Source organism: Kogia breviceps, chromosome 1 (genome assembly GCF_026419965.1).
Source record: "Kogia breviceps isolate mKogBre1 chromosome 1, mKogBre1 haplotype 1, whole genome shotgun sequence".
NCBI lineage: Eukaryota > Metazoa > Chordata > Mammalia > Artiodactyla > Physeteridae > Kogia > Kogia breviceps.
The window spans coordinates 131,138,054-131,161,390 of record NC_081310.1 but is presented as its reverse complement, the minus strand read 5'-3'; the positions used below and the strand labels follow the sequence as shown (position 1 = coordinate 131,161,390).

The following is a 23,337-nucleotide window of genomic DNA, read 5'->3' as shown; positions in this document are numbered from 1 at the left end:
GAGTTGGGCAGGGAAAGCCTCAAAGGAGTCCTGCACTGGGCAGAAATGGAAAAGTCTTAAGAGCTCCATTATGCTTATTTATGGTCTAAGGGCTGCCCAAGGAAGTGAATGGTGAATGTGCTAATAGCTGGAGACTGACAGCTAACTTCACTCCTTGCTACAGAACCACAAGATTTTTCTTGAAGAGGCATCTACGTGACACACCTCCTTGACTGCCACAGAAGTTTAAGTAGTTTTAAAACATTTGGGGAAGAGCTGAATGTTGAACTAAACTGCACTCTTTCCACCTCCATGGGGGTCAGGGAGGGCGCTACAATCAAAAGATAATTTGAAAGAATCCCATTGTATTCAGTCATTCTGTTAATCAGCATAATTTCGAAATCATTTGTGGTTTGGGTGCCCTTTTTGGAGGTTTTACTTGTCATCGTGTTTATGGGAAATTGACAGTTATTAATTGTTTTTAGACTTGAACCAGTCTTTATTAGAATTCAAATATATTTCCCACTACTGGGTCCAATATCTATGTAACCATTTACCTTACAGTGAATTTTACTGTAAGTATAATATTTACAAGAAGCAATTTGTCATTCCTGGGTTAAGTATAGAAACTTCAATATTTTCTGGATAAATATGTCAAAATAGCCAAGATTCAAGCAATAGAAGAAAATGGGAAACTTATAATACAGCATTTTATATTAGAGTTGGGAGATTTGCTATCTGGTTTGACTCTGTTATCGTTATTGCTTTTATAAATATGATTTTCCAATTATTAACCATCATTAGTATTAATGGCATTAATTCTGGTAATCTGTCTCACTAAGGATTTCAAAGTGCTGTATTTTTTATATGCTAAATGAGTTCCAGGGCTCCAGCAGTGATTTCTACCCTGATTTGCTTCATCACAGAGTCTCCAAACACAATTAAGTTTAATTCATATATCAGTATGCCATACAGCACTTTAGGTTAGGGAATGGGGTGGCAGATTCTCACAAACAATTGGGGGATATTTCAACTCCCCGAAGACTTAAATCTCTAATCTAATTGGCAATACATTCTCATTTTCTCACTGGGGACAGCTCTCCTTGTCAGTTAAATATTTGCTTATGTGTGTGTTTCCAGGGCTGGGGAGCCCAGGTGAACACATGTACCAGGTGTACAGAGTAAGAAGAAGGACAAAGGTCCAAGACTAGGGGCCACAGGTACAAAGGCTCTGTAGTGCTTGTGTCTGTGCCTCCTTTCTGTGACCTGCTCTTCAGTTCTTCCCTCACATGTCAGTCACACCTCTCTCCATTTCCCCTCATCCTTCCACTCTGTGCTCTGAGCAGGCTGTCCCAGCTGGTTGTCTCTCTCAAGCCTTCCTGCCTCTGTACCACGTTTACTCAACCTGGAACACACCTATAGCCTCTCCTCTTGCACCTCTTACTTGTCCAAACAGCTCCCACTGTGCCTTCATGAGTCACATCAAGCATTGTCCAGTTCATAAAGGCTTTCTTAATTACTCCAACTGTGCTTTTCCTCTGTGCTCTTTTCCTTTGTACAGATATCCAATATTAGGATCAACCTGTTCACATACCTGTTTCCATCATCTCCACTAGAAATGAGAGCAAGGATCATCTATTTTCTTTCTTTTTTAAAAAAATATTTATTTATTTATTTGGTTGCGCTGGGTCTTAGTTGAGGCAAGTGGGCTCCTGAGTTGCGTCTCATGGGCTCCTTTGTTGTGGCATGTGAACTCTTAGTTGCAGCATACATGTGGGATCTAGTTCCCTGACCAGGGAACGAACCCAGGCCCTCTGCATTGGGGTGCAGAGTCTTATCCACTGTGCCACCTGGGAAGTCCCCATCTATTTTCATATATGTAGTCCAGGTTTTTGCTAACAAAATTCAATCCACTTTGTTGAATGAATAAATGAGTCCTTGTTCCTCATTCCAGTGCACCAGGGGCCAGCACCTCCATGTCACTCTCTGAGTGCCTGCTGCAGAATCTCTCACATACTGGCACATCCAAGTACACACGAGCACAGGTAGAGCACCATCCTTGTTAGGATTTCATCCCCACACACTCCTATATACCAAATGGGCTTTTATGCATCTTCATTGAAATATGGCTTTTCCTTGGCATTGCTGATCTTCAGCAAGTTACTAGAAGCAAGCGTCTCTGATACAATAATTAAAACAACTATGAATCCATGTGTTACTCTAAGTGTAAACTTGTTGATGTGTTAATACTGCCAGTAGTATGTGCATTGAAAAAGAGAATGGGAAGCCAGTAAAACATACAAATGAACCCCTAATGGTGGCATTTCAGAAAATAAGAAGGGACAGATGGGAAGATATTTCTGGACCGGGAGCTTCTGGGTGCCCTTCACGTCATACCACACAAGCCATTTCCTATTCCCATACATCAGGTGGATCTGCTGCTACAACACTGTCTAACCCTCCTGAGAATAGTATTTCTATTTCTGTCTTTTATAAAAAGGTAGAGGCACCAGCACTTCTGGTTGTCAGGGACCAGGAAGAAGCCCTCCTCATACAATGGCCAGAAAAAACCAAGAACAGACAAAGAAGTCACCCTTTTTCTACATCCAATAGACACTGTAATAACACTTCCCAGTTCAAAGAGAGGCAATCAAGTACAATGGAAACAGATTTATAATAATTGTAGCGATAGGTTACACTGATTAAGTGTTTACCAAGGTGCTACGCTAAGCCCTTTCCTTTATTCCTTACACCAACAATATAATAAAGGTTATTTTATTATCTCCATTTTACAAACAAGTAATTTGCCCATGGTCACAAAGCTGGTAATTGTCCGAGTCAGAACTGGTGCTCAGAAAATTTTTACCCAAATCCTAAACATACCTTTTTATCTCTGGAAGGTACCCCCTGGTATAAGGAAGAAGGTATCTAATTAAGCTTACATGTCAATATACAATCCAGCACTGCTGCTATTGTTATTACGATCCTATATATGACAAGGCATTTAAATTATATTTCATTCCTTTTATTTCATGTGGGTACAGAAGAGATTATAATTTCTGAATCTAATTTTTACATGCAACAACTGGTAGAGAATATAAGTGCTTTGCCATTATTTCCAATATCTTTTCTACAAACATTTAGGAAACATCTAAAATATGTAAAGAACACTTTCAAAATGTTTGAGGAAACAGTTTAAAAGATATTACATGGTCCCTGACTCCAAAGAGTTTACAACCTGAAAAGTACCATTAAGACCTCAGTAACATTCCAAATCTGACCTGTGTACAAGCTGTTTCCAAACTGATATCAGAAACCTGAGAACTCACCTACCCACTCAGAGAGCGATCAGACTATTGGATGTCAGAATAATAAAATAACTACTGTCTTCACCCTTTTACTTTCAAGCAATTGTTTCCTAAACACAGTTATAGCCACTAAGTCTGTAGACTTCAGAAATTCCAGATCTTCACTAAATTGCATGGAAATATATGTTGGCATATTCCTGGAGATTTCTTTTAAAGTGTAATTTCTGTCTATCAAATCAAAGTTCCTCTAAGTATGCTGTGTTTAAATTCTTTATCTTTCCTGACAGGAAAGATGTGGGTTCCCAGTGGCAGCAAAAATCTAACTGGTCTCCTTACTACTTTCTGCAAATATCACGCACATGGTTTTGCTGAGAGTTTTAGTGTCATTTGTTGAAACACATTTAACTGATGTCATTTGGTTTACGCCAAGTTAATACTGGCTTCCCCGAGGCTATGATCAATTCAGTCAACCAGCTGGTTTGACTGATTTTTCCTTTGAATTTGACCTAATTGCCTCACTGTTTGGGTATCCACAGACACCTTTACACAAAGAGAAGGCAGGCTTCATGTTAACTTGCTAAATGAGGTTTATTCTTTTCTTCTGAGATTGGCCACGGACTTATTGAGTGACCGGTGGCAAGAATTACAATCATATGCTCTCTTCTCCTCTTTCTCATTCCAAAATGAGAATATGAATGTATAAAGCTCTGAAGATGCTAAGTGGGAAATCAAACAATTGTATACTTTAAGGTACATCTGTATTGTATAGAAAAACGGATTTCTTCTGTTCTGAAATGCCAGCAAGAGACAATATGAAGGAAAAAAAATGAAACATTAGCAACTTAAATTTAAAAATCCTCTTTTTTTAGTTGTATATTTGGATCCTTTCAGATAACTAATCATTAATAAATATTTACATACCATTTTCTTTTTATATTGCAGTATATACCACTAGCTCCTTAAAAGTTAACAGGTATTAATTTTCTTTCAAAATAAATATTCTGTTTAACAACCAAATCTAGGTTTCTTTACTGACACATATTCCAGTCAAGGCAAAACTCTGATCTCATTCAAAACTCAGCGTTTTGTCCAAATTTGTTTACCTGTCTACTAATCAAACTATTTTCAGTATCGAAAATCCTGATGATAAAACAGTCATAAAATGTTCATAAAAATCGGATCAGGGGGAGCATCCGCTGATCTGAGTAAATGTTTCCCTATGATTAACCAGGTCTTAATGACAGCCTTTTTCATCTTACAGCTGTGACATGAAGAGGGAGCTGTAGCTCTACTGAGACGCAGTTCTGCCAGCGCCGCTCATGCACGCTTTCCTATCGCGTGTCTGTTTCTCTTTCTCTCTCCCTCTCCTGCGCTGCCCCTCATTCATTCACTCTTCCATATCTTTGCCATTGTGCCAGCTCAATTTAAATGTATCTGCTCTGTATCTGTTCAAGTGGAGATAATCCATGCAGATCAGGAGCAGTGGCTTTCAATGCCTGGTTCACAGAGAGGACTCAGCTGGAGGAGGTCACTCGTTCACAGCCGCTCCTCCCATTATATTTTTCCCCTTATTGCAGAATTGCTGTATGTATACAGTGACTGAAAGGACTCAATTTACTGCAACTGCTGCCTGGCTTTACTTACAACTTTTTTTTATAAAGGAACTTACCTCCATCTGTCTTTTCAAGGTAGGAAGTCTGATTCTTCTAAAGACGTGTGTAATGCCTCCACTGTCTGCTCATTATCAAATGTCACTTGAATGCTTTATATTGTTGCTGGCATTAGGCACAAATGCTGTGATTCCAGGTGCCTCACGCTTTTGTTACTTAACCGTATAGGTACAATTGTTTAAGTGCCGGGGAATTGTAATGTTTATTTTCCCTGCAGCCAGCTTCAGTTTTACAACGCCAGAAAGATGATAGTGTCCACTCTCTAATATAGAAATACATACCTCTATCAAGTTTTCCTTCTTAAAAAAAATAATTTCTTAGTATGTTTTAACTTATCATGTATCCTGGCCAGTAATAGCCAAGTGTACAATTCAACCGTGTTATTTTTTTTTTTAACCTGGAACCTTCCTGCAGCATTTTCTGTGAAAAAGAACTAACTGTTGAAATGTTTATAACAACAGCAAGAAAAGGATAGATTTTACTTCATTCTGCTGCAAAGCAAGAAGCTGAAGGCCTTATTGCTAACAATCCTGTCAGATTTATTCTTCACAATTCATAGATTGTTACTAGGCTATGTGGAAGTTAGGATTCAGTTACTGTCATTATACATGCTTTTATTTATTGTTTTGAGATTGAAATTGCTTTATAAAAAAGTTTAATGTAACAAGGCTAAAAAAAAATCTTATGTTTGTATAACACCATTTGATATCATTTTTTAAGACTGATTTCAATAGCCAAATGGTTACCTTCGGATTAAAAATGCATGTAAGAGGCTAACAAGATTTGACGATATACATGTTGATTTATGAAGGCAATTCCTGGGCTTACATTACTTCATATGCGTTTCCTTGAAGTTACTTGTAATGATTTTTTAATCATTTCTCAGTCATTTCAATTTTAAAACATACTAAATGTCTATGCAAAAATCTCTTTTTGATTAGTAAAAATATAATTATAATATTCCAGTTACAATTTAGATTTCAATAAACCTAATATGTTTTTGAAAGCACTCCTTATTAATATCATTTTACATTTATTACCTTATTTTTCTGACAAGGTTTGACATGCGGCTATGACAAGACTATTTAATCTCTTGTATAGTATAGAATTGAACATGAACAGTAAACAAAGTTGACAGTCCTGAAAAGAAGAGAAAAAGATCCTCTGGTATACTGAATAGTTCTGATGACATAAATCTTAGATTTCATCTTCTAGGTAGATACTTGTAGTTAGTGGAGTTTGAGGGAAAAAATTTATTATCCACATAAAATATCTCAGTGCCAAAAATGTGCAGTTCTTTTTCTTTTTGATACAGAGTCTTCTGTTTTAAAAAAAAAATGCACTCTGATTTTTGAGTACAGTACAAGGTATGAAGACCTGTCATTGTTAGCATAAAGAAGACATCTACACAAGTATTACTGTGCAGAGGGCAATCTTTCTGTCTTTGGAATTTGTTAGGTTACTGTACATAGAATTTAACAGATAAATATGTTCTGCTTCGTGGCATTTTAGTGATCCTATTGGTATGCAGGCTACTCTGCTAGGGTAGCAACAGAAAAAAAAAAGATATATGTTTTATAGCAGTGGGTAATAAAAGCCCTTTACAGTGAGAGAAAAGGAATTTGACTTATTTCTTATACAGTAATTAGAATTTCTTTAGAACTCTTTGAAATATTGAGTGATAAAGTAAACTGAGCCTTCCCAAGAAAGGCTAATTGAATTTATCTATTCTAATCATGTAGTTGCCCATGAAATCTTCTTCCCAGACACTGTCACTGGAGGATTCCATTCACATCTTCAGTGTTACAGGGGAGAAGAAAAAGGATTGGCCACTAATGGTAGAGGGTGATTCTTTCATAATTAAAACGACTTTGAGAGAAGCAACAGACACAGGAAAACCTTAGCAGATGGAAAGGTGTGTGGGATTGCCTGGCTGTGTGAACTTGAGACTAGTGTGAAACTAAAGGATGCCCTTTCAGAACAAAGGAACACCATGTAATACTCTGTCAGCAGTCAAGCTGAGTATAGATATAAAAAGTGGCTAGGGAGATCTTTCGGGGACAGGGAAAATGCAAACAAGGAGGCATTCTCTTTTCAACCAAATTACTAGTATTTGATAGGTATGACGGCATTCCCCCATGGAGTCTCCAACCAGCATTTCACAGTTATTTCAAAGGTACATATTTTACAGACTTTCACATTTGTTTGCAAACCTCCTAGGAAACTCCGAGGACCTAACTTGTATGCCTTAAGTTAGGTTTTACTGTGCATCCTAAATAAAATGGTCACAGCCTTCAACTTCCCTGGGTTTATTTTGCTTCCTCTGTAAACTTGCCGTTCCTCTAGTAACTCATTCAATAACTGTTCAAGATAAGTTACATTTTGTTCCATTTTAGTGTGCCTTGCAGCAGAATCTATAGAACTGGTAAACCTTGTAGCTGTATATAACACCATGTTGTTATTCCCACCTGGCTCTTTTCTGCTGGTTTTACTGAGTACAGTTAAAAAGATAAATTATCATCTTAAAAGGATGCTATAGAGGGCATTAATAAGTTCTCTGTAACTTCAGAAGTGTTCAATCGGGCCAAAGAAACTTGCAACCCTGCCTGAGGGAAAATAATGTGTTTCATCAGCAGACATTCAATGCTTATATCATCTCTAGATGTGAAAAATTTCTCAGGGAGGATTGTATCATACCATATTTATTTTCTAAATCTTGATACTCATTGCTGTGTATGAACTAAATGTAATATTAAGTGAAAACTCAGCAGATACTAATTGTCTCATCTGTCTTAATTTAATCTGTTTAACACTATGAGGTCAATGGAACCATCACCCGCATTTCATAGATAAATGCACTGAGGTAAAGAGAAGTTAAATAACTTAGCAAAGGCCACAGAGTTGTAGTAAAACTGAGATTTGAACCCATCTGCTTTGAAACTGGCTTTGAAACATCACACAATAATGCCTTCCTGGCTAATTAGCTCAGATAACTAAATACATAAGGACATCCCTCCACCTCATAGCAAAACCATTACTATTTACCCATTTGTAGTCTTAATTCAAATATCTGATTCTGATTTTTCAACTCTTCACAGCTCTTCACTCCTATTTGTATTACCATCATAGCAGAGTTTTTTTAAAGTATTGTCATTTAATACATGCCAGAAATGGTTACTCTTGCAGAACATTAGTCTTTTACCTCAAGGAGTTAAGAACTAATTCAGATCTGTAATTGACTGGCTTGTCTACTGACAGCCTTTGAAGCTCTAACCCCCCACCCAACACCTTTTTTTTCCCCCTGTCTAAAGAACAAGATTGACATCTCTTTATATGTTTGGAATTTTTCACTGGTGTAAAGTGCTTGGTAATGATGAAAATTAACCTGAGGCTTTATCTAACTACCTTTCCTTGCAACTCCATTGAAGTTCTGGTAACAATTAAAATTTTCATACAAACAACTGTTCCTTTCAGAAAAAATATCTTCTGTCTTGTCATCTTTCTTCAAAATCTCCTGGGTAGTGAAAAGAGAAGCCCTTTTCCTTGTCTTTCTTTCCATGGGCACATATGAATGAAAATTTCCCCAGTTGAAATATACTAGCGCATTCCAAAAGCAGATAAAGAACACGAATGAAGTGAAAATGCATTTTTAAATGGTGAGACTCTGAAGCACTGAACTGATAACTATCTGTCCTTGTGTCGGGAGGTATTGTCTCCTTAGGGAGAAATGAGCAAGAACAGGTCCATACGGGGAAGCATTTGTGGCTTTAGTTCTGTCCGTTTATTCTGAATAACCTGGACTCTTTCCTGCTGTTCCTCACCCCACCCCTCCTGTGAAAGAAGATGAACTATTATACACAGAACTCATAGAAACCTAATTTAAAGACTGTGTTCATTTGACCTTCGAATATCAAATATGCAGCGTAAACAAAAATCTGAACAGGATTAACACATAATCAAGTGGCAGAAATGTGGGAAACATGGGTCAGTAGCAACTGAGCAAGTTACACATTTCTCCGGTAACAAATGAAAAAAAAAAAAAAAATTGATGCCTTTCTGTGATACCAGCATGCTTTTTAGATCTTATTTGAAGTATCAAGCAGATGGACTGCCCTATATATCCAGATCCTCTATCTGCTGGCAGGCAGAAAGCCTGCGAACCTATCTTTAAAGTTATTTTAAAATATCAGTTTTGCCTGGATTAGCTAAGCTAGACATAGACCATTGGTACAGGAAAGGTTGGGAATTAATTTAAATTTGAGCTTACCCTTCCATCATCTCTTGCTGAGTGAGTTCCTTAGCCTGTGAGACATTCCTTTCAGATTTGATTTCTCTATTACTTGGTTGATATCTTTACTTTGAAAAAAAAAAAAAAAGGTTGGGTGGGGGTGGGAGAAGAACGGGGCATGGTGGTTATAAGTTATGTGTTGATGTAAAACTTCAAAGGAGTTTAAAAATGACCTAAAACCATTGAAGACCGTGTCTCTCATTGCTAAATTCATCAGCTGTGTAACTGAATTTTCTATCTAAAAGATGTTAATTTCCTGAAATTAAAAATAAAATCAAAAGATTGTTCTCATTCTGGAAAGCTTGTGAGAAAGGCAAAAAATATTCAGATAACTTAATTCTTAAATATATTATCAATCAGTTGGGACTGAACAGTTATTAACACATCTGGGCTCAAAAATAAAGCTTCTCTAACTTTTAAGACCCAAGTTTGGAAAGCAAAGCCAAAATTTGTAAGAAGCCTTAAACCAGGGTTGGAAGGTCTGGTTTGTTTGTTTATGGATGTTGTTATATATGTTACTTTCCTATCAATCCTCTCCCACAAATATTAATCAAGTGTCTTTCCCACAGTCATTGAGACCTCTTCCCTGCATATTCACAGCACTTCACGGTTTACACCACACAAGTCAGCCTCTAACTGTGTTGTTTTCTTATATTTCCCTGTTTGTTTTATGGTTATATTCTTATATTTCAAGTAGCTTGTAAACTATTTAAGGGTAAAAATCATACTTACTTTGTGTCCTTAACAGACCTTGACTCAGTGTGAAGGTCAGAGAGTATTCTTGATTCATATTTGAATGACTCATTGAATTTTTAAAAAATCTAGTTAGCTTAGTTTATATATTTAAAAAAAATTGTTTCAAGGGCAAAGAAAGGGACATCCATCCATTTAAGACCTAGCTATATTCTGGACACTGGACCTATGCTCGGACAGAATATGAAAGTTTACACATGCTCAATTTTAAAAGTAGCAAAAGAAAAAAAAGATTATTTCAATAGATAAGATTATATATATAATTTCTCATGTTTGGAAGTTAAAGAGAGAGGCAACTAGTGAAGGAACTAAGGTGAAAGATCTAGGCAGGAGGAGAATGAAAAAGATAGAGAAAATAAGACAATTTAGAAGGCAGGTGATGGAGGAATGGGGAAGGGAGAGAGATCTTGAGAGATGAGGAGAGAGGGGTTTAGAAGATGTTAAAGAATTCAAACCTTGGCATTTCTCATTAACCACAGTTTACAGCTTTGTAACTTCTATCATTAAATCTTCATACACTATAAATGGAATAGAAATTGTAATTAATGTCAAAGAGAAATTATTTTTTGGCCTAAAGCTTTGTCTCCCTGGGAATGAACACACTAAATAGGATTGGGATCCTAAATAAGGATGAAAGCAAAGAGGATATAAGGTGGCTTTTAATGCAAACTATACAGTAGTCAGTCCAGTAAGAAATCCCACAGAGGAAGTTTACAGCCATGAATCAAATTCTAAAAGGAGTTTGGTAAATCCAGTCTTACCCAGCAGACATCGACACCTAAGCAGGGTAGAGATGGAGCCTGTCGGAGGAGTGGGTCTGGAGGCAGCTTGAAAGGTACGATTGTCAACCAATGCACTCCTGGAAAAAGGCTGGGATGCGTGGAATAAGACATAGGCTTCAGGAAGCATTGTTGGCAGAAGTAAAACAGAAGAAGCAGTTTGGGGTTCACCACCTGCATAGGAAGCAGGTCTCCCCATCTATCCCCTTCTGGGTGCCAAGATCCAGGAGAAACAAAACTCCCTTAGTTCCTCGGAGGATTCAGGGTAAAGGCACTAAAATTATGGCTGCCCTCTGCATTGGGGTACTCTGGCTTCTTGCTAGAGATATTTTGTTGTCTCAGCTCACAGTCACTTCATTTTTGGTTCTTAGCCATGGAGATGTTAAAGACGATTTGAGAAATTCTTCTGATTAGCAAGTGAAAAGCCATTGCATACTGGCTACTGAGATTTTGTTGGATTCAGAGAGGGACAGAGCAGCCTGCAGATGACTATGGAGGCATTATTTCTAATTGATGCAAGAGATATAGGACATGTTTAAAGTCTGCGTCCTTAATTGGAAGACAAAAATCAAAGGCATTTAATATCATGTGAATTGAGTTTACAGAGGAAGTATAAAGAAACAGAAAGAACACTGGCTTCAGACAGACAGACCTGGGTTGGAATCCCAGCTAACAGGAATATTATTTAGTCTCTCTGAGTTTCTGGAAATAAAAATACCCACTTCTCAGTTTTATAGTAAAAAAGGAAATGATATCTCCTATATGCTCCAAACAATGCTGAGATCATGGAAGACAATTAACAGTACTTCCTCATATCATTTTGTTTTCTGTCCAAAATCAAATTTCCATAACTCTGGATCCCGCTCAGAGACATATGTATTTAGATGTTTCATGGTTTAATTTTAATTTGTAGCTAAGAAAAGAAAAGAGATTCGAGGGACAACAGGGCACTGATCCTAACTGTTATTAACTTAGTATTTGAAGATAGTCAGACTTAAAATTCTTAGGTCTTCCCATGTGGCAGTGAGCCTGATTATAGCCGTGAATAGCAAATTCTTAGGAAAGATGCTTCCTATGCTAGGGGTTATACTTATAATTTTGATTAAAATTAATATTTTCAACTACCTCTGCTTCCCAGGTCCTGATTTAACATCCTTAAGTCTTGATGCCTAAAGACCAACATGTGTTAATTTCTATGGCTCTTAAGATGGCATGTCTGTCTGTACTCCCAGGCACTTTAGTGACAGGAGCTAACTACAGACCTTGTTGAATTTCCTTCTGAGTTAGATCTGTGCAGGTCACTATGAGAGTTCCCAGTACCCAAGTTCAAAAGCCAGAATGAAAACTTTTGGAAGTGTTGTCTATGAATTAGTCCAACATAAAATCAATTCAAGAGATTTTTTTTTTTTTTTTGTAGTTCTTTTAGTTTTTTCTATGTGTGAAGTGAGCACAGAGCACATATCAGAAGAAAAGAAGCATGAGAACATGAGAAAATCAGGAGGGTATTTCACAGCTTTGCAAGATTTTTCTGATTTCTTTGGAAGCTATGTAAATGCATTTCTCAAACACAGACTGTCATTGATTTTTTCCAATGTTCATTGATTGCCTCGTCATTGCTTCACGTATGTGTTCTCCCAAAACATCTAGTATCGATATTTCTCTCCCTCAACTCTGTCCCCAATCCATTATAAGTATATCATTAAAATCTGTTTAATTTCCTATGAAAGATTATATTAAGTGCACTTTTAGTGTAATTATATCAATAGTGGAAGATAAACATGTATTAGGCAGCACAAAATGCTGATTAACTGTCAGGATAAATCTGTTTATTTCAGATATAGCAATCTGACAACCCCCTGGTGTTAATCGAGAAAGTACATGCTCGTGCCAGGTAGAGATTGGTGGGTTTCTGACAGCAAAATGCTCTCAATGACCTCCTGCTGTGACATAATCTTCATCATATATAAACCCATATGCATGTGTATCTATGTAATAAAATGCAAACGTGGATCATGTGATTTAGGCATGTGGATCATGTGTTTTAGGCATATGTGATACATTTATACTTTGGTGTTTTTGCACAGATAGAAAACAAAATGTATCTTGAGAAGCACCAATGTCCAGTCTGCATTAACAGCCCTGTGTAGAATGGAATGGCTTGAGAAAGGGAGAGTGGATTACAGGAGTAGGCTGCTTTAGTTTGTGCCCAGGGCAGGGTTTGCCCTCAGTAATGTCAGCTCAGAGCCATTTGTATTAATCCACAGAAAAAGGAAAGAGCTGGTACAAAGAAGGGGAATCAAGAAAGGGAGGTCTGGTATAGGATGTTCATCCGATTCTCAATGCAAACATGCTTCTTTTATTATTCTAACTTTTTTCCTTGAGATAGTAGTTTCTAAATATATCCTAGAAACACTGCTGACTGCCAGCTGCTATTGGGCACGAAGTTCCTCTTAATGAGATAAAACATCATCAGGAAGTCAACATGCCACACATGCCATGGCTGAATTTTACCAGGTTTTCTTGCAGCAGCAAATGAATCGAAATGAAAATGAATTGAATATTCAGGCACAGTTTGCCAATCTCTCTGAAAAATAATTTTGTCTGACTTTATTACATTGTGATCATTTCCTGAATGCCATTAAATGCTGAGTAGAATAATAAAAATTGATATGTATATTGACATTTCAGTTTTTCTAAATAGAAGCTGAGAAAATATAAACAGCATTTGGTCTTTGCAACTCTCCCGACCAACAATTCATATGCTGACTAATCTACTTACTTTCAAATACCTCATTTGGCCTTAATATAAATGACTTCTGAAATAATTTCTCCCCAAAAGATTATGCTCATCTTCAGTTTGATTCAGAATTTACATGTGTAGTTTGCATATTTTTGCATCAGTGTCTGCTTTAAATTAGATAAAGGTCACTGTCATTCATAATCAAGAAGAAGGTGGATTAAAGGTCACAATTCAATAAAAAATCTGATTAGATGTAGAGTTTTGTTCATATGATTCGATATCATTGGATAAGTGGAAATCATGAGCCAACAAATTAACCTCGGTATAATGGGTGACTTGCTTCACTGTTGTCAAAAATATTCACAGATTTTTTTTTTCCCCAATGTATAACTTGTTTGTCTATGTAGCAATGACAGTCAATTCTGTTAATATTTTTACCAGAAAGAGTCTTTCATAATGTCATTTGGTTTTAGGAGTGACATAAATGACAATTTTATCTCCAAAATAAAGTAGTAAGTTATAATGAATTAATAATAGACAGATGTGGATTAGAAAGTCTCTGGGAACTCTCATGAGAGTAACTTAGAAGTAACTCTCATGGTTACTTCTACCATTTTTTCCCTAAGGTGGTTCCTAGTTCTTCCACTCTTTTTAAAGGATGGAGCTGTCACAACACATTTCTTCTTTTACATACCATTTTATACCTCTCACGGACACTTAAGACCCCCTAAAAACCTTTCCAAATCTTGACATCTATCTACTCGGTACTTCTGTCTGTGATTAGAATGGATAAGTATAAAGTAAATGTAGTCAGTGGCAGACAATTAGACCTTTTCAATTTGTTGAACTTTTTAGGGTATGCTTGACTATGACTTGAATAAGTGGAAAGAAGTTGAAAACAAACAAATGCTAAGTTGCAGTATATATTTATTTTGTCCACAAATCAATCTGAATACTGAAGGGATAATTGATATACCTTTCATTTTTATGTAGAGGTTTGATTTAAGTACTGAGGTGTTAATATCAATGCTTACTGTAACAGAAGTCACTGTTACTACCAAAAAGTAAAGAGTCTGATTCCCTCAACTTATATTTCTCCTCCTTTTCACATGTGCTCTTGACTGAAGGGGAAAATCTTACTTTTTTCCGTTAATTGCTTATCAACTCTATTTGCTATACTGACGTCTTAGCATAGGATAGCCCACCAAGGAAACAAAGAAAAAAGAAAAAGTAAGATAGATGAAGAGGCACCTCCTTTTTAAAGCACATTGTTTATTTTTCCAAATAAAATCAAACATTTTTTGTGGGAACTATAAAGGTTAAATGGTTTAAGCAGATTATAATTAGTTAATTTTGTTAAACCTATACTGGATCAATTTTACATTATTTTAATTAGCTTTTGGAATAAATGGTTTGGTGAACAAATTCACTTGATGTTCAGGATCAAACAAAATTACCTTTCCTCTGGGTAGGCTTAAGTTTCACAAAATGATTTGGAAATGACCTCCTTTGCTTTCATCTAAAAATATCTTTGGATTTAGAAAATGATTGAAGTTGGATATATTGTATTTTAAGTCAATCATATTTTACCACTTTCATAGCTTATTCTTTCTTTAAAGAGAAATATAATGCAACTTCACTAACCAGATGTTCCCCCTTTAAGGAGACTTGGAATTCAGTATCGTGGTGTTTGTAAAGTTGATTCAACTCATTTATGCCACAAGACATATATTTTATTCTGATAAGTTCATGAAGTTTTTTCTGACAAGACATAGGAATGAATGGTAGATAACCATTAAATATCGTGATCATGGCCAAATCAGAGGTATTCTGACTTATGTCTCTGCAATGTGTGTGTGTGTGTGTGTGTGTGTGTGTGTGTGTGTGTGTGTGTGTATGTACCTATACTCATATACATAAATAGGCAATCCCTAAATTGTAAGTACTAGATCCCAGATAGTTGGGTAGTACATAAGAAATCCACATAACTATCTTTTATCTAACCCAATTTAGGACATCCAGGGAGCATCCTGGGAGAATGCAAATATGATTTGCCCTTTTTTTGTCAACATGAAGTTAGCAAATTAATCTAGCACTCAAAGATAGCTCTCTCTCTCTCTCTCTCTCTCTCTCTCTCTCTCTTTTGCTTAGAGAAATAGTTCTCAGAGATTATTTTGCTTTCCAGGGGACATTGGTAATATATGGAGACATTTTGGGTGTGGGTAGAGGGGGGCAGGTATTGGTACTACTGACATCTAGTGGGTAGAAGTCAGGCAATGATGCTAAATGAACAGAACAGCTTCCACAAAAAAGAATTATCCTGCCAAAAATGTCAATAACCCCCAAGGATGAAAAACATTCTCTTAAAGGAAAAAGGGAGAGGATTCTTCATTATGTGTCTCAACTCTATAGTACATTTCTCCCCACACCCCAGCTCCACATCGTTCTCATCTGTGTCTGACTAACTTCACTTCATCCCTCAGAACCCTCAGGGCACTGATCACCTCATTCCTGGAAGTTCTACTGGTTTGTCATCTGATTATAATGGCACACCTTTGTGTTACCACACCACTGCATCCCTCTGACTCTGATGATTGATTTGCTTTTCTCTGTCCCGTACTAGACTATTAATCTCCTGAGAATTGTACTTTGTATTGCTAACATCTAGCATAGTCTGTGGGACAATAACTATCCTATTAAGACTTGTTGTTAAATGAAATTAAGTTTACCTCTAGAAACAATACTGTACAGGGTGTTTGGGTTTAGCTTAAATAGCACTTAAGATACTACTTCAGGCATTGTGGATTAAATATATAAATTGTAGTTACTGACTTAAAAGTGTAACTGTTTTAAAAAAATTTGAAACACAACCATTTGTAAGTAGGGGGTCTGCTTGAATATTTATTTACATATGTATAGCTGGATGTGTTTAAAATATAATCATGTGTTTATGAAACATGGCATGATTGCATGTACACATATATATATTTTCAATAAGGTATACATTTTAATGAAGACACTCCAAGATAGTATCATAAATATATACATATACCTAAATGAGGTATATTTTCACATTTATATCATTAAATTTTCCAGACTCTAGTGACTGTTTATAGTTAATTTGCCAAAATCATATTTGCAATAAAATAGGGAAAAGCACTCTCCACCTCTAAAGAACATGGATGCCTTTAATGAAATCACTGTTATTTTTATGTTTCTTGATATCTGTGTTTGGGGTTATGAATATGGTCAATAATAGTATCAAATTATGAAAATATATCTGTACATTGAATAATAAATGATGAGTTAACTTATGGATTGATATTAATCAGTGAGAGTCCAGAACTACCTTTTACATCAATTATTACATCTTTCAACAGTAGTATTGATTACTCTGCATCTTGGCAATACTATGACCCTTTATTATTCCACAAAGAGAAAGAGTGAAGTCAAAATCTGGCAAGTCTTTGATTAATAAATATTATTGTAAGAAGGTAATTTGGGTAAATAAAAAGTTTACTTCAATAGAGTTTAAAAATTAAGAGTGCACCTTTAGAACCAGAAAGATTTATATTCCATTTCTGGCTCTGCCATTTATAAGCTGTGAGACCTTAAGCAAATCTTTTAACCCCCAAGCCTCATGTTCATCTGTAAAATGGGCACAATACTGACATTTACTAATATCTACTTCATATAGTTTTTGTATAGATAAAATAAATGATATAAAAAAAGAATTTTTGTGTGTCCATAGACACATAAGTTAATTCAATAAACGGTGTCTATTCTAACATAGTAGTAGTTGCAGAGGTAACCATTTTAGTAATGATAGCAGTGGTAGGGCACTATCAATCTAGGGTTTCTTTTATAATCTGGGAAATATACCTAATAACATTCCTATAACATAAAGTTAGATTTATATTAGAAAAGAATTACAAAAGAAATTCTCTTACATGTTTTCTTCTTACTGCAGTCGTAGTATTCAGCATAACTAATGTTCTTAACTACTCTAATCTTCTCTGTCTTTTTTTTCTCCTACTTCCATCCTTCTGTTGCATATAACATTCATTTTATCTCCCATCAGTTTATAAAGTTGTTTGCAAGTTTGTTTGAAAAAGCTTTTGAGAGCAGTTTCCAGACTTACATTTCTTTGGTAAATCCAACAGCATTCTTTTTTACATCTCCACAACCTGCCATGGCAAACCAGAACAACATAATTATAAATACAAAACAAGATTTTTTAAATAAGGTGCTTCATAGATAAGAAGCTGTGAAATATGCAAATTTCTATTCAAACTAGAAGAATTCCATCCATTTCTCCTCCACAGATCCCATCAGGCCAATGTATCAACCTGCCTTTGAGAGTAACATTTCTACCAGGCTGATCACAGAAGTGGAGCTCAACAATTGTTTTTCTGAATGGAATTTGAATGATGAGTGTTCCTAGTGAATGGTTCTATAAAGACAAACATAATCATGAGTCAAATTATCACAAGTTTTTTTGGTATTCTATCCATTAATTTTATTTCTTAGAATAAGTCAATAACTAAAGAGGAAAGTAAGACCCAGTTACCATTTTGTCGTCTAGGTCTTCTAGGTCAAAGTTTTTTAGAATTATTCTTTTCATCTTTATGTAAATATATATAACTAAAGTTCATAAGATACAGTTATTATTAAACTTTAACAATTTTAACTTTTTGTTTTTAATTAATGTTAAAATAATTGAAGCACAACACTCATTTCAAAACTAAGGAAATAAAATTCTTTTGACTTCATATTTGGATGGACTACTACCTTATTATCAACATATTTTAAAGGCTTATTAAGTAAGCTTATTAAAACATATACGAATTATATTATATATACATTATATTATACAATATGTATAATTATATATAATATGTATAATGCAATATAGTTTGTATATATATAGTATATATACATGTATAATTATGAACAAAGTAGTGTGGATCCTGACCCCTACCTGAGGATGAGGAAGGGGTAAAACACAGAGTTCTGTCTTTGGTACTTGCCTTTTCTATGTTGCACATGATCAAAGAAAATATGCTTATCCAGATTACACATGAAACAAACCTAAAAATGATAATCAATACCGTATATGACAATAAGAAATATAACTTGATACAAGATAAGTGATAATTCTGTAAATCATTAAAAACATGAAATGTACAACTTTAAGTGGAACTCTCTAGCTAAGAAACTTAGAAAGGAAAAGATTTATGGATTTTCGTTAATCATAAATTTAATATGCACCAATGGTGAGATCTGGCTGCTAAAAAAAACATACCGACCACCTTAGGCTAAATTAATAGACATTGTAAGAAAGACATTGAAAAGAATAGTCCCATTAAATTCTCTAATTATTAGATCACATCTAGCATATTGCAATTAGTCTTCTATATTTAAAGGAGAACATTGAAAAACACAATGTCAAAAAATATGTGGCCAAGTTGGAGAGGGATTTAAAAACTATGTCATATGAGGAATAGTATAGGAACCAAAGTGTTTGGCCTAGCAAAGAGAAGACTAAGGGGAGATATAATCAATAATGGATATGGATATCTTTCAACCAATATTTATTGACACCCAGTGGCAAGCACTGTGCTTAGTATTAGATAAACAGAGAAAATGAAAAGTAAACTAATCTTTTATCCCTTTATTAATTGACTTTAAAGTCAAGAGGAGGAGACAAGACTTTAAATAATCACACAAACGAACGTTTGATAATAAATAGTGATAAGAAAGAGAACACTACAATAAAAAAAAAGTAAACTAATCTGATCTAATTGGGATGAAGCATATTGTCAAGTGAGGCTCTCTGAAGAAACAACCTTTAAATCAAATAAAGGTTGGGGTGGGGGGCAGGCTTCATTCCAAGTAGTGATAATAGCAAATACAGTCTCATAATCAAGGCCCCTAAGGTGGAAAAGAGCTTAGTAAAACTGAGGAATGGAAAGAAGAAAGGGTGATTAAGGCATATATATGAATAAGAAAGAACAGTGTGAAAAAAAAAGTGGAGCCAGATTGTTGTAGCCCCTTTAGAGTAACATTAAGTCTCCTACTCTAAGTGCCAGGAAAAGCTACAGAAGAATTTAAGCACAGAGTAAGGTAAGTAGATTTGCTTTTTTACAAACTGTTTGGATCATGTATTAGAAAGGGGCTAGAGGTGATGGTGGATCTACTTCAGAGGCAATTGCAGTAGAAGAGGCAAGAGATAAAGGTCATTTGGCTTCAAGTGGAGAGGGTAGAGATTGAATAAAAAAGAGAGGTTCAAAGGCATTTCAGAGGAAATATCAAGAGAATTTGATAATAGATTGAATGTAGTTTTGAAGAATGAAATATGGTACCAAACAAGACCCCCATTTTCTGATATAACTAGATGAATTCTAAGAAAGAGGTGAAGAAACTTTAAAGCAAAAGTTCAAATTCCTTGTTTTGGCCACAAGAAGTTTGAAAAGCAGGATCAGTTGTTTAAACAACAATAGCAGCAACAACAAAAACAGTAAAGAGAGTTTTTATATTATTTGGGTGAATATGTGGTGAATTTTCAGGTGGAAATGAGTGCAGAATTGTTTTGTTTTCTTCAACAGAACAGATCCACAACCACAATGTCAAATTTACCAGAAGGTCAATTCCAACTCAGTCCACAGAAGAACTCTTTTTAAGAAATAGACTATCCAAAAAAAAGAAGACTGCCTTAGAAGGGAATGTTTCCCTTTACAGTAGCTATATTGGCAGAGACCAAAGTCTACAGATGTTTTTTAAAAGATTTCTGCACTTTGTGGAAGATTGGACTTGGGTCTCTTTCAGTACTATTGTGCTTAATTCCAGATATCAAGTTTTAAAACCTTGAGAAGAAATCAAAAAAGATTTTCACTAGGTCACCGCAGGTGTTTGGTAAACCATTTAATTGCTGATTACCTGGCACTTTTCTACCAGAAGGGCTACTGATCACATCAAGCAACTATTGGTTGTTTACTGAAATGTGCACACTTTCCCTCTCAGGTAAGCAAAGGTCAACATCATGCCAGAAGTGGGTTGCTGAGGTCAGAAGCTGAGACTTTTCTTCCATTATGACCCTAAACTCTCCTGGCACAGATATCACTAATTTATTATGGCTTTCTTTCTTGCTGTGCTTAAACTTAGCCTCAAGTATCCTTCTCTACCCAGCACTTCCAGACAATCAATACTCACTGGTTGACATTGTCGTTTGAGATGATATTCAATCCAGTTGTCATGAGAGCTCAACCCCATGACTCACAGCTCTTAAGGGTGTCTACCCTCACAGACTCCACAGGGGATAGAAAGCTGTGATGATCCTTCTAAGCTCAGAGCATCTTGCTGAGAATTAATACCACTTGCCAGCCAGAACAAACTTTTCTTTTTTTTCCCTTAGTAGTGCTTCATTTTTTCCCTGAAAATCTTTGTAAATTAAAGATTCTGCAGTGTGGTCTGTACACATACATGCAGGTGGAGAGATCACTGTGTCCTTAAGTTTGTCATGATATCTTGGTGTATGATCCTGCCTTAAACAGAGAGTGGGAGAAGAATGGGCCACATAGGCAGACATTTCATGGGAGACACTATACTGTAAATAATCAGAACCAAAGATTTGAGGCAAAACATCTCAGTCCTAGGGAGAAAAAAGCTTACTTTTCTTTTTCATAGATTTTAGTCTTCAGTAATAATTGTGGGCTTTGTGATTTTGGTTCAGGGATTGTATCTATCACATTAGAGTTCAATTTTAATATATCTAGAGCTCTTTAATAAGACAGTCTGTTAAGACTACAGCACTGACTGATTAATAAGTTGGTTCAAGTAGACTTTCATTTGGGTCTCAGGAATAAGTGCTCTGTCTAGTTGATAAATTTCTACACTAAACACAAACGTTGTTATTTGTCATATACTAACTGTTTTAATGAGCCATTCTTCATGATCTTTAACAACTATCAATTGATTTCTGGGACTCAGATGTCACACTGCCATCCAACTATGTTCAAAGAATCTAAGTTTAAGTGAAACTACAATACAAAAGAAGTAAAAAATTAATTTTCTCTAGGGACAGAAATATATTAAGCACATTAATGAAGATGTGAACAGCAAGCAGTCACTCAGGGCTGTTATTTTTCTCCACAGCAGAAATATAGTAATCAATCCAGACAGTTATATCTTCAGATTCTCAGGTTTTAATAAAGGTAAGTCTAAGAATTCTATTAAGACTTTCAGACCACTACATCTTGAACCATCAGAAATAATCAGATATGTTTTAAATCAGCTGGAAGATAAACTGACTGATTTCATACTTGTAAAACATAAACTCTAGAAGTAGCTTAATTTTCACATTCATCATTTGTAATTATTTTTCCAGTTACTCCTCGCCTAAAAAACCACATCAAACTCAGATTTCCCTTCAGCAGACTGGCAGACCTAGGCTACTTAATACAAATAAAACCCAAAATGCTTAGAAATGAAATTAGTTGTTTTTTAAAGAGGTTCAGGGCAAACACTTATGCCCTAAGAGTACAAAGGGATATGCTTACTTCTTTATCAGATAGTCTCTGGTGGCAGCATTAACACATCGATGTTTTATGCATTTCATACATAATGCTCCATATGATTATAAAATCCAGACTGTAGAGCTGAATTCAGTTTGCTGAGAGTGGAATGGGGCGGGAGGATGAACATGTGCTATTGAGAAAAATCATCCTTTTCCTTTATCTTCTAGGAGATCTGTGGAAGCCTTTCTTTTGGAAAGTGCTCAAAGACAGATTAAATGTGATAATAAAGGTTCACTATTTCAACAGGTCTGCCCTGGAAATAATGCTTTGGAAATTTGAGGTGGGAAAGAAAAGCAGTCTGTGCCAGAAAATGATTAAATTTCAGCCATCTATCCAAAGAAGTCCCTAGTTGCTTGTAAAATGCTCCATATAATTACAGTAACTAGGATTTTAAAGGAATTTACACATTAGCCTTTATTGTAGGACTTTCTTTGTGGGTGCATTTCTACTTAAAAATCAATATCCTTAAAATAAACTTTAATAAGATTTATTAATTTTATCTATGTGGACCTTTTAAAAGTCAATATCAAATATCTTTCTTCAGATTCTTCTTGGCATTTGAAGAAGCTTAGATATAATCAAATGTCATGCCCTCTGTATGTTAAATGATCATTGTTCTATGACTTTGCTCTTGTATACAACTTAGCCCAGTTTTAAACTTTGAAAGAGTTGTGAATCAATACAAAGACTGGTTAAAATGTATGGGTCATCCTGATACATGCCCTCAGGACTGTGGACAAGGGCCATTAGCTGCTTCTTGAGCAATTATCTTGCTCAGTGTTAGATTTGAACAACCCAGGGAAGCAGTTTGATGGCCCCCAGCTGACCCTGTACCATGGTGGCTAAATCACTTTTTGGAAACAATCTACAGACTCTATAAAAAAAAACAGAAAGGCTTTTAGAAAGTTGTGTCCCAGATAAGAACAAGACTACTACTTCTTACTGAAAGTAGAGTAAGGAGCATTTATAGGAAACCCAAATTTCAAACCTTTTCCTTTTCAGAAGAGACTCAGTACCAACATATCCTCACAGTAAGTTTTAGAGGGGAAGACCATACCCAAAATGGCTTCGTGTTAGGTGGCTATCATTTTAATCCAAAGAAGGGTAAATTGACACTTTTCATTGGAAGGGAGTCAGAACTCAAATGTTAAGAAAAATTCTAGCAGTAAACAACAAAGGAAACATCAAATTTTGTCACCCCCTGAAAATGAAACCTGGTTTTATCTTAAATCTCAGGCCTTTGT

At 35.6% G+C, this 23,337-nt stretch overlaps 1 protein-coding gene across 2 annotated transcripts in view; it reads left to right on the top strand.

Annotated features, from left to right (window-relative positions):
- Nucleotides 1–4,738: 4,738 nt before the first annotated feature.
- Nucleotides 4,739–23,337, top strand: part of ADGRL2 (adhesion G protein-coupled receptor L2) — a 626,947-nt gene continuing 608,348 nt past the window's right edge. For both annotated transcript variants that reach the window (XM_067043848.1, XM_067043727.1), the window contains exon 1: nucleotides 4,739–4,975. The gene's annotated coding sequence lies outside the window, so the exon portion shown is untranslated. The remainder of the gene's footprint in view (nucleotides 4,976–23,337) is intronic.